This window comes from Coffea arabica, chromosome 10e, assembly GCF_036785885.1.
Source record: "Coffea arabica cultivar ET-39 chromosome 10e, Coffea Arabica ET-39 HiFi, whole genome shotgun sequence".
Classification (NCBI taxonomy): domain Eukaryota; kingdom Viridiplantae; phylum Streptophyta; class Magnoliopsida; order Gentianales; family Rubiaceae; genus Coffea; species Coffea arabica.
Genome location: NC_092328.1, coordinates 48013394 through 48029592, shown reverse-complemented (window position 1 = coordinate 48029592; position 16199 = coordinate 48013394). Strand labels below are relative to the sequence as shown.

The following is a 16199-nucleotide window of genomic DNA, read 5'->3' as shown; positions in this document are numbered from 1 at the left end:
TTGAAATAAAATTTTTCGCAAAGCTTATTCATTGCAATATTACAAAAAAGCTTACTATTATTGGTGATGATATAACATGGGATTTCATACCGATAAATGATGTGCAAATGAATGAAATTTACTACATTCTCTTTTCTTTACCTCTCTTAGAGGGATTGCTTCAACCCATTTCGAGAAGTAATCTGTCACCGTCAAAATAAAAATATATCCACCAGAAGATTTTGGAAGCTGTCCAACTATATCCAAACTCCAAATATTGAATGGCCAAGAAGCCACAGTTGGGTGCAATGGTTCAGGAGATTGATGGATGAAATTGTTATGAAATTGACAAGCTTGACATCCTCTAGCAAAATCGTTGCAGTCCTTCACCATCGTTGGCCAATAGTATCATATTCTCTTAATGTGAAAGTGTAATTTCGGACCAAATTGATGAGCACCGCATATCTCAGAGCGAGCCTCCTCTATTGCTTGTCGTAAAAACACTCCATCAAATGATTTTCGATAAAATATCCCTTTGTAGTAAATAAAACGTGGTGCTCGGCGACATATGTAGATTCTTTTCTTGGGATCTTCAGGTAATTTTTCATGATTAAGGTAATCAATGATGAGACGACGCCAATCCTCCATTTCAAACTTATGGACGAAAATATGATAAGCATTTTCTTTCCCATTATTATCTTTTTCATCGAATATTGGAGATATAATCAAATTTTGATATATTGAGATTTGATTTTGATGAGAGGACAGAGTGAGAATCGACGCCAACCTTACCAAAGAATCAGCTTGTTGGTTGAATCTTCTAGGGATATGTTCTATGATGACATTACCTAAATACTTCATGGTTGAATCAAGAAATTGATTTATCACCAATTTTGAATCACCATAGACCCTGAGATGTAATTGTTTTATTTCTACGGCTATCTCAAGATCAAGAATTAACGCTTGATATTCGATGACATTGTTTGAGTATCGACGCGTTAAAATAAAAGAGTACGTCAATATGTCTGTTTGAGGAGTATAAAAGATAACTCCTACACCAGATCCATCATAGTGAGCAGTTCCATCGAAATACATCGATCACGGAAATTCGATCATAAATACTTCTTCATAGGGGAGTTCATCAGTCAACTCCTATTCGATAGGCATGGGATGATCAACAAAAAAATCTGCTAATACTTGTCCTTTGACAGCTTTTACAGGATCATAAATAATTTCAAATTATTGAAATTGAAGGTACCATCTCGCAAGTCGGTCAAACAGCACAGACTTTGTCCTGACATATTTAATGGGGTTAGATTTGGATATAAGTCGAACAGTGTGTGCTTGAAAATAGTATTTCAACTTCTGAATGGCAAATATAAGTGCCAGAAACAATTTCTCGATAGTTGAATAATTCAACTCATTAGGTGTCATCATCCGACTCAAATAATATAGCACATTCTCATTACCTTCGTCATTTTCTTGAACAAGTAAGACTCCAACCGACCGTTCTTGAGCGAAAAAATAGAGGATCAACGGTTTTACTGGAATTGGCGCAGCTAGCACTAGAGGATTCATGAGATAAGTTTTAATATTTGCGAAAGCATTTCTACATACTTCATCTCATTCAAAAGGTACCCCTTTTTTCATCAGTCGATTAAAGGGTTGACCAGATTAGAGATAAACCTCCGAATGTAATCCAACTTTCCCTGCAGACTCTTCAATTCATAGACAATTTGTTCAAGCCAGATTAAAAATGAGCAAGAAGTCCAATAAGGTACAACCAAATGATGGACTCAATGCAAGAAAGGATGACCCTACACTATGGCATCAAGTCTGGGATCTAAACATAAAACATAAACTAAAGCATTTTTTGTGGAAATACATTCATAACATTCTGCCCACCAATGAAGAAGTATACAGAAGAACTGGGAAAGGGAATAAATGGTACAAATGTAGTGGTGAAGAGGTAGAAACTCTGGAGCACCTATTATTTTTCTGTAAAGCTAGAGAGGAGGCTTGAAAGACACTCCCTATCAAGTTGGATGGTATTTAAGAGAGGTCATGAAATTTTTGGAAATGGTGGGAAGCACAACAGGATGCTAGATGCAGAACTAATGGTATCAGTCATATAGAAGCCACAACAAACTTTATATGGCAAATGTGGAAAGCCAGGATTGCCTGAAACTTTAGCAAGAAAAGCACAAATGGTAACTTGATATGAAATAGAGCTCTAGAGGAATGGCTTGAGTACAAACAGTTCGAGAACATGGAGAAAATGGAAAAAATGGAAATGATGATTCAGAAGTACAAAGGAAGGCCATAACAAAAGAGCTTCAAGAACAATATACCACCATAATGTTCACTGATGCAGCAATGGACAAAAAAAAGATGCAGAGGGGGATTTGGCATTGCAACTAAGGACTATAATGGAAAACTTGTCAAAACTTGGGCATTTCCTACTCGAATGAAGAATGATGCTTCTATACTAGAAGCTAAAGCAATTAGAACAGCCATGTTTAAAGCTCTTGAAGAAGGGTGGACATCTCTGCTCATTCATTCAGATTACAAAGTTTTAGTAGATAGAATTAATCACAGATGTATTGGTTTATCTTAGTTAGATGTTTTGGTAGATGATATTGTACATAATAGTCAATCCATTTGGTGATACTCCTTTACATTTATTTGGATGGAATATAATTACACTAGTCATGATTTGACAAAATTTGCCATTAACTTAATAGATGAAAGAAGGTGGGAACTAGACTTCCTGTGTGGCTGAGAAATGAAGCCTACAAAGATTTCCTGGCCTTGTCGCAGTAGATTGTATATGCTAGGAATATTGTAACCTTTCTCATATATATCAAATGATGACTTTTTGGCCAAAAAAAAAAGAATATTTGATTAGTCTTTTCTTGAGTAGTTTTTCATTTAAGGAGGCTTGGCATTTTCTAGGCGGCCTTTAGTTTCTTGTCTAACATAAATTTCTGGAAACTTGTTCCAAAATAAATTCTTCATCTCAGGTCTTTCTGGAGACGAGATCATACGGAATCGGGTATTGGAAGCATTACACCAACGTATTATGCTAGCATACAAGGAAAAGAAGTGTTTCAGAGTTATAATTGTCATACCACTTCTTCCAGGTACTATGCTTAGTTATGTTCCCTCTATTTTTTTCACTCTGTATACTTTGGCAGGGTGGTGCAGCAGCATCTGTGAGAGAAATTATGCATTGGCAGTATTGAACAATATGCAGAGGACGAAATTCGGCATTGGACAATCTTTATGATCACATCAGACCTCAAGTGCATCAGTTAGATAGACTATTATACATCTTTCTTTGCGGTCTTAGTGCTCACGGTCGACTTTTTGAAGGTGGGCCTGTGGCCTCCAGTCAAGTAACTGTGAAATTTCTTTTTTCAAGCTTTGTTTATTAACAAGTCTCTTGCAAGCATCTGATTGCTAACTCTATGACCTTCTGATTGTTTTTTTTAACTACAAATCTAACCTAACATACTTTTATTCTTATTTCTACTCTAGTCTTTTTTAAGAAGAACGATCTAACTGAGCCTAGAGAATCGACGGATACTGAACCATCATCAGATCAGACGAGTGTACGACATATCCGTATAAATTTTTAGAAAAAGCCACATACAATGGCATGTTGATGGGAGGCACAATCAAAAGCTACTCATTCTAATTGTTTAGTTGTTGATGGTATTTATGTATAAATTTGACTCGTTTATGCACTTTACCATTCAGGTGAGTGAACTGTCCGTTTATTAATTATTAGACAAGCAAGATCTATCTTTAATTGAGTCTTTAATAAGGATATATTAGTTCGTTGTTTGGTATACATTATATCTAAGTATAGAAGTTTGCAAGTTGCATATCTGAAAAAGTAAATCTTATATACACTGACAGTATATACAATATCACCGTTTGATTCATGACATGTGTGTAAAAATTAAAAGAAATGCTAAGGTAGTCGTTTGTTATTTTTATTTAAGATTTTTACGCTTAAATATTATTTAATTTTTGCAACTTTGCATTGTTTTTACTGTGCTCTTGCGGCCACAAAGACCACTCATCTATTTATTTATTTATTGCTATTTGTCCTTTTATTTTCTTTTTTTAACTCTTTTTTTAAACCGTGTACATTTTCATGATTTCATCTCCTTCCTCCTCTAAACCCCGGCTCCTGTCTATCTTGCTGGAGTTACCACTATCCTATCTTCATTCCATCTCGATGCAGAGCCACTTGTTGTCTTCTTCTTTTCCTCTTGGCTTCACCCATACCAACAACAACAATAAAAAGAAAAGGAAAAGAAGGGTAAAATACATAAATCCTCCTGTGATTAAGGAAATTGACACGAAACTTCCGCATTATTTAGAAACACCTACTTAACCCTCCTGTGCTTTGGACTTCTTAGGATTTTAACTGCTAATCGGTTGGGAAGCTAGCGTGTGTTTTTGATGCGACCTAATGGTCACTTGTGACTAGAAATAACTCGTTTTCATTTCAATTTTGCCCCAACCCCCATTTCCTCCTCCTCTGTCTCTATCTCCCTAGCCATCAGGATGCTCTTCACCGTCGCTAACAATAATAAGGTCGGGATCAAGTAAAGCGATTCCAAATTCACGGTGATGTATCGGGAGATCCTTTTGGGACGGGGCACTGTTCCTGGGTTCTACTAGCTCGCCCATAGCGTCCACCAAGTTCAGACCACCATTGCGGTGGACCGGGTCAACTTGTCCGAGAGCATTGGTGCAAGCCCCATAGAGACAATACATAAAGATCTGTCTCTGGAGCTTAGGATGGCACATAATCTTATGCTGTTGAAAAATCTTCTATTGATGAATCTCCTACCTGTCGCATCTCTTGCTATTGACTCAGCTACTCTTTCTCTTAATGAATTTCCCGCTACTTCCCGAACTTCCGTGTCTAGTAGGTCCTGCCGAAATGACATCTCTGCAAAAAACTTACTCCAGACCGATGCTGCCGATTTGCTGAGGGACGCCACCATCAATGTTTGGGTTGAGCTGCGGGTGGTGGGGGATGTTGAAAAGTACAGAGACCTTAAAAAAGGGTACCTACTGCCCAGAGAAAGTGTCATTTGGTCTTGACAAAGATTAGACAAGCATCTTTATGAAATTTAGACCAAAGGATTTTATTAGAGTTCAGAAAGCTTAGAATTTTGCTAACAAAACTGGTGGCAGGCGCCGGTGGTAGGTGGTGGTGAAGGTAGTTGTGATTTATGAAGCGAGGGAATACCTGTCAAAGTCAAAGTAGTTAGTGCCGATGGTGGGGTTGGTGGCGCGTGATGACACATATGATTTGATGGTATTTGAATGAATATATTATACATGTCCTCTTCTTGGAGTAGCCGACTCTAGGAAAACAAAACAATCATGGGCAGTTTCAAGAATGTTGTTAAATCCATATGCACGTGCGGGAGATATCCAGGCAAGTCTACTCCACCTGGATTACATTTCTTTAACGTTAAGACAAGGATATTACTGTACTTCCTGATTACTTAATTTTTTTTTAGATTTCTGGTTATGATGATTCTAGTTGAGTTGAAGAAGAAAAGTGGTTTTGTTATTAATTAAACTGCGTTTCCTTTTTTTTAATACATGACTGCTTCTTGAAGCAAGTAATGGCTGGAAATTTTGCTTTAGAGATGTATTCGTCTTTAATTCTTAAGCTAACGGAATATCTAATAGAAACTTTGATTTGCCTCCATCTTCTTCAACAACATTTCCATTTCTTTCGCCATTTTTGTTTCCCCTGTTAAGGGGACATGTCATTTGCATCAGATGCCTACTACAGATTTAGCTTCGACGAACATTTGAGATAATGGTACCGGCTTTTCACATATTATATATCAGGGTATTTTTGATATTTTATATTATTACCGGCTTCCCAACAGGTTAGCAGGTAAAATCCTAAGAAATCCAAAGCACAGGGGAGTTAAGTGGGTGTTTCTAAATAATGAGGAAGTTTCGTGTCAATTTCCTTAATCACAGGGGGGTTTTATGTATTTTACCCGGAAAAGAATAAAAAATTAAGAAAAAATAGGTCCAAATTGAAAAAATGCCACTGAACTATATATGCGCTAATGCCTCCTACTTTTTTTAACACAGGAGTATTCTAACTTTGTCAAACTAATCTCCCTACATCTGTGCAGCCTACCTCCTAAGGATACATAAGCGGTAGATAGGTGACTCAAACACATAATCTCGAAACTAGACTATCACGAGACCATTCGAGTCAACCCTAAGGGGCCATAGTGCCTTCTACTTCTTGTTCAATTTTTTAGCAGCAAACTAATCAATCATTTCTAGCTTCTAATTTATTTTGGGATATAGTGGGAAAGAAGGTTTGCTGCTGACTTATAGGGGCTCGGATAGTGATGATAGAGGGGCGGGAATATAGGGAAGAGCAGTGTGAGTGGAAAGAAGTGGGCATGAGCAAAAAATCAACAAAAGGCAAGATAAAGGAAAGAAAAAGGAAATAGTCTGATCACAATTAGCCTTCTGCGCTGGACACATTTTTTTTTCCTAATCATTATAGATATAAGAATCAAGTCAAAATTTCCATTCATACTAAGGAAAAGGGAAAATATGCACGATAGAAAACAGCAGCCCACACTCAAATGAATTGTTTGTTTGATTGATACTACATGTAGTAGTTACTGTTGGATTTTTGGGCTTCCAACTTATGTGGAAAAGTTCTAAAATTAATGGGTAATTGTCTAAATCCATTAAGGAGTTGTCCTACCTATTTATAAGTCAAATTAGATTTATTGTAAAAGGAGAAAAGTGGGAAAAACGCAGAAAAATTCTGGAGAAAAATTTCAGCAAGTTTCTGGTTTGAGCGGTTGTGGTAAATCACCTAAATGACATAGCCAACGATGTATGATCAGCCTGAAATTTCAACTGAAGATAGAGTACATCTAGTTCTACGTTCTGGGTCGTGGAGATCGAATTTCAATGGTTCAATCTTTAGCTATAAATTTTGGATTGCTACTGTTTCTAATGAAATTTTTCATGGCTTTTACTCTTTATTTGGAATTTGGTGACTTTGTTGATTGTTTAAGGCCATATCTCAATTGTGTACTTACTGAGAGTTGTATTCTACTTTTAATTGGTGATAGTGGAGTAATTTGTGGTGGGCTTAAAAGTCTCATGATTTTTCCTCTTCACATTGGAGAGGTTTTTCATGTAAAAATTCTTGTGTTTTCGTGTAGTTATTTCTTTTTGTGTTTACGGGTTAATTTATTTTTTGTTAGTTGGTGATCTTTGTCTTGCTTAACGCTCCTAATCTATTCTAACAAATTGGAGAGATTTTTCGCTGTGTGTTATGATTATTAGAAACCCGGTACCTCCTAACATAGTGGTATCAGAGCTTGCTCTGATTTGTTAGAATTATGGAAGTTAATACAAGTAAGATGATATCATTGAATGGGTTGAATTATCGCAAATGAAAAGGTAAGAAGAAAAATCTTTTATTTGTGAAAAGTATGCACTTGCCTGTGTTTGCTACGGAAAAGTTGGAATCCAAATCTGATGAAGAATGGAATTTTGAGTATCAACAGGTTTGTGGTTATACCATATAATGGGTGGAAGATAATATTCTCAATCATATTATCAATGAGACAAATGCCAAAACACTGTGGAATAAACTTGAGCAACTCTATGCTTCTAAGACTGGTAAAAATGAATTGTTTCTACTCAAGCAGTTGATGCAGTTGAGATATAAGGAAGGTACTACTATTTCTGACCATGTGAATGAGTTTCAAGGTTTGTTGGATCAGCTGTCTAATGTTGGAGTAAAATTTGATGATGAGATTCTTGGACTGTGCTTGCTGAATACTTTGCTTGACTCGTGGGAGACATTTCGGGTCTCACATACCAATTCTGCCCCTAATGATATGATGGCCATGAACTATACTAAAAGTGAAATTTTGAATGAAGAGGTGAAAAGAAAAACTCAAGACTTATCTTCACAGACTGAGATTTTGGTTACCGAACAATAGGGGAGATAGAAGAATAAAGGTAATGACAAAGGCAGGAGTAGAAGCAAATCCAAATTATGGTACAAGAATATTGAATGTCATTATTGTCACAAGAAAGGCCACATCTAGAAGAATTGTTTTAAGGGAAAGAATGAGAATAAGAGCAATGGTGCAGGAAAGTTTAAAAATAGTAGTGCTGATCGTGTTGCCATCGCCACAGATGGAGATCTTGTTATTATTTTTTATGACAGTGTCATTAATCTGGTTTCTTCTGATACTAATTGGGTGGCTGACACTGGTGCTGTAGTTCATGTCACTTTTAGGAGAGATCTTTTTTCTACCTATACTGCAGGTGAATTTGGTTCACTGAGAATGAGTATTAATGATGTATCTAAGGTAGTTGGCATGGGTGATATTTGTTTGAAAATGAGCAATGGCTCAAGACTACTACTCAAGGATGTCAGGCATGTTCCAGATATTCACTTGAACTTGATTTCTATACAAAAACTTGATGATGATGATTTTGACAATAATTTTGGTAATGATAAATGGAAGCTCAGTAAAAGGTCCCTGGTTATAGCTCGAGGTATGAAATTGGAGACAAATTTGTATTTGTTGCAAGTTTCAATTTCTCGTGATGCTGTGAATTTGGTGGAGAAGCAAAACTCACCTAAATTGTGGCACAATAGGTTGAGTCACATTAGTACAAAGGGACTTGAGACTTTGGTGAAAAAGAATGCTCTTACGGGTCCGTTTGGTTGGACAGAAAATATTTTCCCCAGGAAAATATTTTTCATCGAAGTCATTTTCCTGAAAAATCACTTCCTTCTTCATAATTTTCCAGTGTTTGGTTATTTAGTGAAAATATTTTTCAAATTCCTTTTTCATAATTTTCCAGTGTTTGGTTTGTCAGTGAAAATATATTTTGACTTCTTTTTTAATGTTTGTTGATGTGTTGCAAATGTTTTTCTATTCTCAAAACATTCATCTCATTATAAGTGTTTTTTAGCTTCTATCCATTATAATCATTTTATTATTTTCATAAAATATTTATTCAAATTACACCATGAATTCTTAAATGAAATTATTAATGACACTAATGATTTGGTTTTTGATCTTCCTTTAAAAAAAATCATTAAGGGGGTGAAGTGGATTCAACACAAATCATTGCGTAAGAAAATGGATGATTTTGATTGGACATGGGAAAAGGATGCTTGCTTGTCCTATTCATACCACTAGAAAGTAACCATCGAGACCCAGATTGTAGCTGTCTAGGATCAATTAACATGCCCCTACCATTTGGCTCAACATTAAAACCTGCGACATGGACATCGAGATTTTAAATAGACAGATGAATGGTGCATTGATGCACTTATGATTTTCTTCAGCACTTGTTCCTTCCATAGCAAATTCTTCATTCAGATCATCCTTTTCGTTGCTCAAATCCGTTTCTCTATTTGTGTTGTGCATTTCGACATGCACAGAATACAAATTCTTTCAACTTGAGCCAGAGCAAGCATTGATGATCCAACCATTTCAAAGTCACGAAAAGGATCTCTGAGCTACAACCTAAGAGCTAATGTGAAGTTGTTACTGAACAAATGACTGTTACTACCTGATAATTTAACTCGTAGACCATTTCTAGTCATCTGTAAACCACCTAAATTGAAAAGATCAGCATGATAAGCTGCTAAGATTTTCAACATCTCTCCATCAACTTCATTCTCATAATCAATATCTACTGCATCTAACCTGATCCGTTCATCCAAGGAGATGGAGAGTTTGATTAACTCAGCAATACCATCATCCCCTTTGACATCCAAAGTTGCAATGGAGCGGATCCCAAAGATCCCATAACCCCACCTAGTTTAACATTCTGGCTTACGGAGGTCCAGTTCTTAGTAAACTGGGGCCTAATGCTTGAAGATGCTTCTGCATCTGACTAGCCACGTTGAATCCTCAACCCTTCAATGGAGAGAGCTTCAAAATTAGCCACTGCTAATGGAACAAGATCTTCCAAAGACACATAATCTGAATGTACGTTACCTGTTATTGAGGCTAAGTTTGGAGCATTCTGACTGTGATCTATTACTTTTTGTGAATCTTTAAAGGGAGCTTACTATTATGTCAAGAAATTAACGATGCAGGAAAATCCCTATCGCTTGCAGTAAGGTTCCAAAATAATTGAACAGGCAAGTGTAACATCAGAGCTTCATTATCTTTTCCATAGCTACCAACATTTTCAGTCTTTCTAACAAACCAGAAGTGTCTTCTTTTTCCCTTCTTTTTTTTTCCATTTTCCATCTTTCTTAGTGTTGTATGCTTGATACAGGGTTCCAGAAAATCCCAGCAAAACTAATGCAACAATAAATGCCATAAACAAATAGAAATCTATAATAACAATCCTGCTCAATTATTCACTATCCTTTCTTTTTTTGAGTTTTCTTGGTCCAAAATTACCAGTAATAACTTGTACAGTACTATCAGAGCTTCATCAAGCTCTGTACAATCTCCAAGAAACAAACACAAGCAAACACAATGTGTGATTGTGTGCGTGTAGCAAAAATTATCTTAATGGGATACAAAAGTCATCAAAGCAAGAAACTTTTTCTGCAATTCCTTAAGGGAACAAAGCAGGTTCTCAAAAAAAATCAACAATAAAACCTACTATGCATAAATTAAGAAAACTGCCCCACTCAAAACTAGAAATTCCAGTAAAAATACTACTAACGATCAATAAGCAAGCAATAAGTTTGACTCACCAGGACAATGAATTGCTATATGCTCCAACCTTTCAAGAAAGTAGGAAAAGAAATAATAGAAAATGATGAAGAGCGTCAGCCCAAGACCTGTAAGACGAAGGATTAAGAGAATAACCCAGTTGAAAGAGTAGCCTACCTCTGGGATGGGTCTTCGCCGGCAGAGCTGGAGGCGCTGCCGGCGAAGAAGGATTGGCTTGCCGATGAGTCTTCAATCGCTGGTCTTCAATCGTTGAGAATGGGCATCTACCGAAGTGCAAGAATGCCTTTAGGCCGTGATTTTAAGAAGAGGCCGTGCTTTTAAGAAAGGAAAATAACTTCAGAATAATAGGTAAGGAAGTTATTTTCCTTCCCTCGGTGGAAGTTATTTTCCGTCAGAAATCATTTTCCCAAATTAGATTGTGTCCAAACACTGAAAAATTAGGAAAACATTTTCTAGAAAATATTTTCCGTCCAACCAAACAGACCCTACGTGTGTGACGAATGCAAATTTGCAGAAGTGTTCTCATTGTCTTGAAGGAAAACATCGAGTATTCTTCAAGACTAACCCTTCTCATCGAATGCACAATTTACTAGATTTGGTGCATTCAGATGTTTTTGGTCATTTGTAAGTACAAATTTTTGGGGGTGCATCCTACTTTGTTATTTTTATTGATGATCATTCCAGGAAACTATGGGTTTATACCTTGAAAATAAAAGATCAAATATTTGATAAGTTTAAAGAGTTTCAAACTTTGGTCGAAAGGCAAACTGGAAGAAAGTTGAAATGCATCCGGATAGATAATGAGGATGAGTATTGAGAACTATTTGAAGATTATTGTAAGCAATTGGGAATTAGACAGTAGAAGACGCCTCCAAAAATGCCTCAATTGAATGATTTGGCTGAGAAAACAAACAGAACATTGATGGAGAGAGTTAGATGCCCACTTACAGAGCGAAACTGTCAAAGTCTTTTTGGGGTAAGGCTTTGCATACTGTTGCTTATGTTATTAATCTGATTCCTACTGTTGCTTTGCAGAGTGATATTCCAAAAAATATTTGGACTGGTAAAAACACCTCATATGATCATTTGAGAGTTTTTGGTTGCAAAGCTTATGTTCATATTCCAAAAGATGAGAGGTCAAAGTTAGATATAAAAAGTAGATCATGCATCTTTGTTGGTTATTGTCAAGATGAGTTTGATTACAGACTATATGATCCAGTTGCAAAGAAACTTGTGAGAAGTTGTGATGTTGTGTTTCTTGAAAACCAAACCCTTGATGATATGGAGAAGAAAGACTCTCATATACATGATGACTTCACAGATTTTGAGTCAGTTCCTATATCATAGTTACCTACGAGTGCTGATAGAGGAGTTGATATGCAGCATGATGATGTCGCTGATGACCAGCATGATGGTGATACACATACATCTAGAGATGTTGATGATGATCAACTCACTCATTCTATGGTTGATCCACAAGAAGCTCTACTCAGAAGGTCTACAAGAATTAGACAGCAGTCTACTAGATATTCTCCAAATGAGTATGTGCTCCTAATTGATGGTTGCAATCTACAAGAATTATAGAGCCTGAATGCTTTGAAGAAGTTATGGAGAATGCAGACAAGCAGCAGTGGTTGCATGCTATGGAGGATGAGATGAAATTCTTGTATGATAACCAAACATTTGAGTTGGTTAAATTACCAAAAGGTAAAAGGGTTTTGAAAAATAGATGGATTTACAAACTAAAACAGGAAGAGGGTTCTTCAACACCAAAATATAAAGTCAGATTAGTTGTTAAAAGTTTCAGTCGAAAGAAGGGAGTTGATTTTGAAGAAATTTTTTCGTCCGTGGTTAAAATGTCTTCAATCCAAACTGTGTTAAGGGTAGCTGCAAGTCTTGACTCAGAGATTGAGCAAATAGATGTGAAGACATCTTTTCTTTATGATGATTTGAATGAAGAAATTTATATGGAGCAACTAGAGGGATTTCGGGTGAAAGGTAAAGAGGATTATATGTGCAAGTTAAAAAAGAACTTGTATGGCTTGAAACAAGTTTCGAAACAGTGGTGCAAAATGTTTGAGTCTGTTATGCGACACCAAGGCTACAAATAAGTCACTTCTGATCATTGTGTATTTGTACAAAGATTCTCACATGATGATTTTATTATTTTGTTGCTTTATGTTGATGATATGCTCATTGTTGGTAAAAGTGCTTCTAGAATTGTTAAATTGAAGCAGGAGTTGAGCAAGTCTTTTGCTATGAAAGGCTTAGGACTAACAAAGCAAATTCTTGGTGTGAAATTTTGTGAGACAGAAAGATAAGGAAACTCTGGCTATCACAAGAAAAGTACATTGAAAATTTATTTCAAAGATTTCGAATGGAGAAAGCTAAACCTGATAGCACTCCCCATGCAATGCATATGAAGTTGAGCATCTCATAATGTTCCTCTACTAAAAAAGATAAGGAATATATGAGGAAAGTTCCTTATTCATCTGCGGTTGGTAGTCTCATGTATGCAATGGTGTGTACGAAACCCGATATAACTCATGCAGTTAATACTATGAGCTGATTTCTTTCCAAACCTGGGAGAGAATATTGAATGTCGTGAAGTGAATTTTGAGATATCTCCGTGGTACGTCAGATTTGAAACTTTCTTTTGGAAGTGGGAAGTCAGTCCTCACTAGTTATACTGAAGCTGATATGGCTGGAGATGTTGATACAAGGAAATCTACTTCAGGTTACTTGATTACTTTTGCCCGGGGAGCAGTTTCTTGGCAATTGAGGTTGTAAAAATGTGTTGCATTGTCAACCACTGAAACTGAATTTATTGCAGCTACTGAAGCATGCAAGGAGTTGCTGTGGTTGAAAAAGTTTCTAAGGGAACTTGGTTGCTCTCAAGAGGGGTATAAATTATTTTGTAATAGTCAAAGTGCAATTCTTCTTTGAAAGCATCCAACTTTTCATTCCAAATCTAAATATATTGATGTGAGATATCATTGGTTACGCGATGTGTTGGAGCAGAAGTTGATTGAACTTGAAAAATTACATACGGATGGCAACGGTGCTGTTATGTTGACCAAATCATTGCCACGATGGAAGTGATGGCAAGTTTCTCCACATAGTCGGGAGGGGGGAGATTTGTTGGATCAACTTATATGGAAAAGTCCAAATATTAATGGGTAATTATTTAAGCCTATTAAGGAGTTGTCCTACCTATTTATAAGTCAAATTAGGTTTATTGTAAAAGGAGAAAAGTGCGAAAAACACAGAAAAATTTTGGAGAAAAATTTCAGCAAGTTTCTGGTTTGAGCAGTTGCGGTAAATCGCGCGATTGATAGTAAACGATGTATGATCGGCGTGAAATTTTAACTAAAGTTAGAGTACATCCAGTATATGTTCTGGACGGTGGAGATTGGATTTCAACGGTTCAATAGTTATTTATAAATTTTGAACTGCTGCGATTTTTAGTAAAGTTTTTCACAGCTTTTGCTCTTTATTTGGGATTTGGTGACTTTATTGATTGTTTAAAACCATATCTCAATTGTGTACTTACTGAGAGTTGTACTCTACTTTTAATTAGTGATAGTAGAGTAATTTGTGGTAGGCTCAAGAGTCTCGTGGTTTTTCCTCTTCACATTGGAGAGATTTTCCACATAAAAATTCTTGTGTCTTCGTGTAGTTATTTCTTTTTGTGTTTGTGGGTTAATTTATTTTCTGTTAGTTGCTGATCTTTGTCTTGCTTAATGCTCCTAATCTGTTCTAACAAATTGGGGAGGTTTATCACTGCGTGTTGTGGTTATTAGAAACCCGATATCTCCCAACAGTTACTGCTCATGAGGCCATGAAAATGCTTACTAAGCAAGAAGATGAAATTCATGGAATGTAATAGTCTGATGGTTACAGCACTTTAAAATAAATTTGTTGAAAGTTTGAATAATTGCATTTCATTTCTACTACGCTTGACTTGCAAAAGCAAATCAAGGGGATAAGAATTCACTATTTCTGCTCATAACAGTTGCATTACAGAATCCTGTTTTCTGCTTCTATGACATAACATTGATGATGCTATTGGTGATTGTTTCATTTCTCCAGGTATATGTACATAGCAAGATCATGATAGTTGATGATTGTATAACTCTAGTTGGATCTGCTAATATCCACGATAGAAGTTTTCTTGGCCCAAGGGACTCTGGGGTACATATTTTATTCCTTTTCTTCATCTGTGGATTTTTTATACAGATTTAGTTGAATGTTCAGGGTGGTTTATATTACTCTCTTATTCTATATCCATTCTCTTCAGTCTTTATTCATTGGTTCTTACTTGAGTTTGTTCCTTGTAGATTACGGGTGGCAAATTGCTTCTTTATATCTCTGTAAAGGATTGTACCTTGCTTATTCTGGTCACCAGGCATCATTGTATAATCATTTAAGCAGAGTGATTGATGTCAGCTGCTTCATCTATTTTATTCAAAGAATAATAGAAAGCACATACTTTCCTTTAGCTTTGTTAGAAAAGGAAGAATACTTCCTCTTTGAGTCAAATTTATCTTGGATTTCCTCTAGCAAGCATAAGTTCCTGAACTTCTTAGTCATTTCTTAGTGTCCCATTTTTTCACGTCATTCAGCCCATTCTTTTTCTTCTTTATGCATAGAAGTTTGTTTGGTAAGCTATGCAAGCTTTGTCGCCTAGTTGATAAATGCACCTCTAAATACATCTTGGTATGGGTATGTTGATTTGTACGTCATATTGCAGTACTCTGAACCTCAAAAAAATTGTTGAATCTTACTTCAACTTCATCACATAATTTGGGATTGCTTATCACTAAGAATTTGGTTCTGGTTCACATGTTTAAATTATGCCCTTGGCTGCTGACCAGCCGAGGCAGTTCCTTGACCAATTCCGGGTCTTTCAGATTGGTGTACTAGTTTTTTTTTTTTTTTTTGGTCAAAGGATTGGTGTACTAGTTGAGGACAAAGAACTGGTTGATTCATCAATAGGAGGCAAGCCGTGAAAGGCTGGGAAGTTTGCATCGAGCTTGCAGCTTTCTCTATGGTCTTGGTCTTAGAGCTGGAGAGGTCAGTTTCCATCACCCTTTTGATACTGACTGATAGTCATATCTCTTGAAATAATTTCTTCTATGGAACTCCCTTTTTTCTTTTTTCTTTCCCCATTCTTTCTAGTAGGGTTATGCATAGCCGATTTATGTGTCATTCACAGAAAAGCTAGTAGAAAAAGACAAGGTAGAAGTAATAGATGAAAGATTTCTAACCTCTGGCCTCTGTGTCTGTCTTTCATCTTTTTCTGAGATGTGAGATTTGGCTGATAATTGGTTATCCTCTTTTAGGTCCATCAAATAAGAGACCCGGTGATTGATTCTACACATACGGAAATATGGATGGCAACGGCCAAGGTAAAATGCCATTTTCAAGTACGTTATCAATTAAATATTTGCCCGT

At 36.3% G+C, this 16199-nt stretch overlaps 1 long non-coding RNA gene across 1 annotated transcript; it reads right to left on the bottom strand.

Annotated features, from left to right (window-relative positions):
• Positions 1-9172: 9172 nt before the first annotated feature.
• LOC140015502 (uncharacterized) lies at positions 9173-11036 on the bottom strand. Its single transcript, XR_011822142.1, has 3 exons — positions 10899-11036; positions 10763-10791; positions 9173-9965 (listed from the first exon to the last, which is right to left on the bottom strand). It is a non-coding gene; the product is annotated as an uncharacterized lncRNA (long non-coding RNA).
• Positions 11037-16199: the final 5163 nt, after the last annotated feature.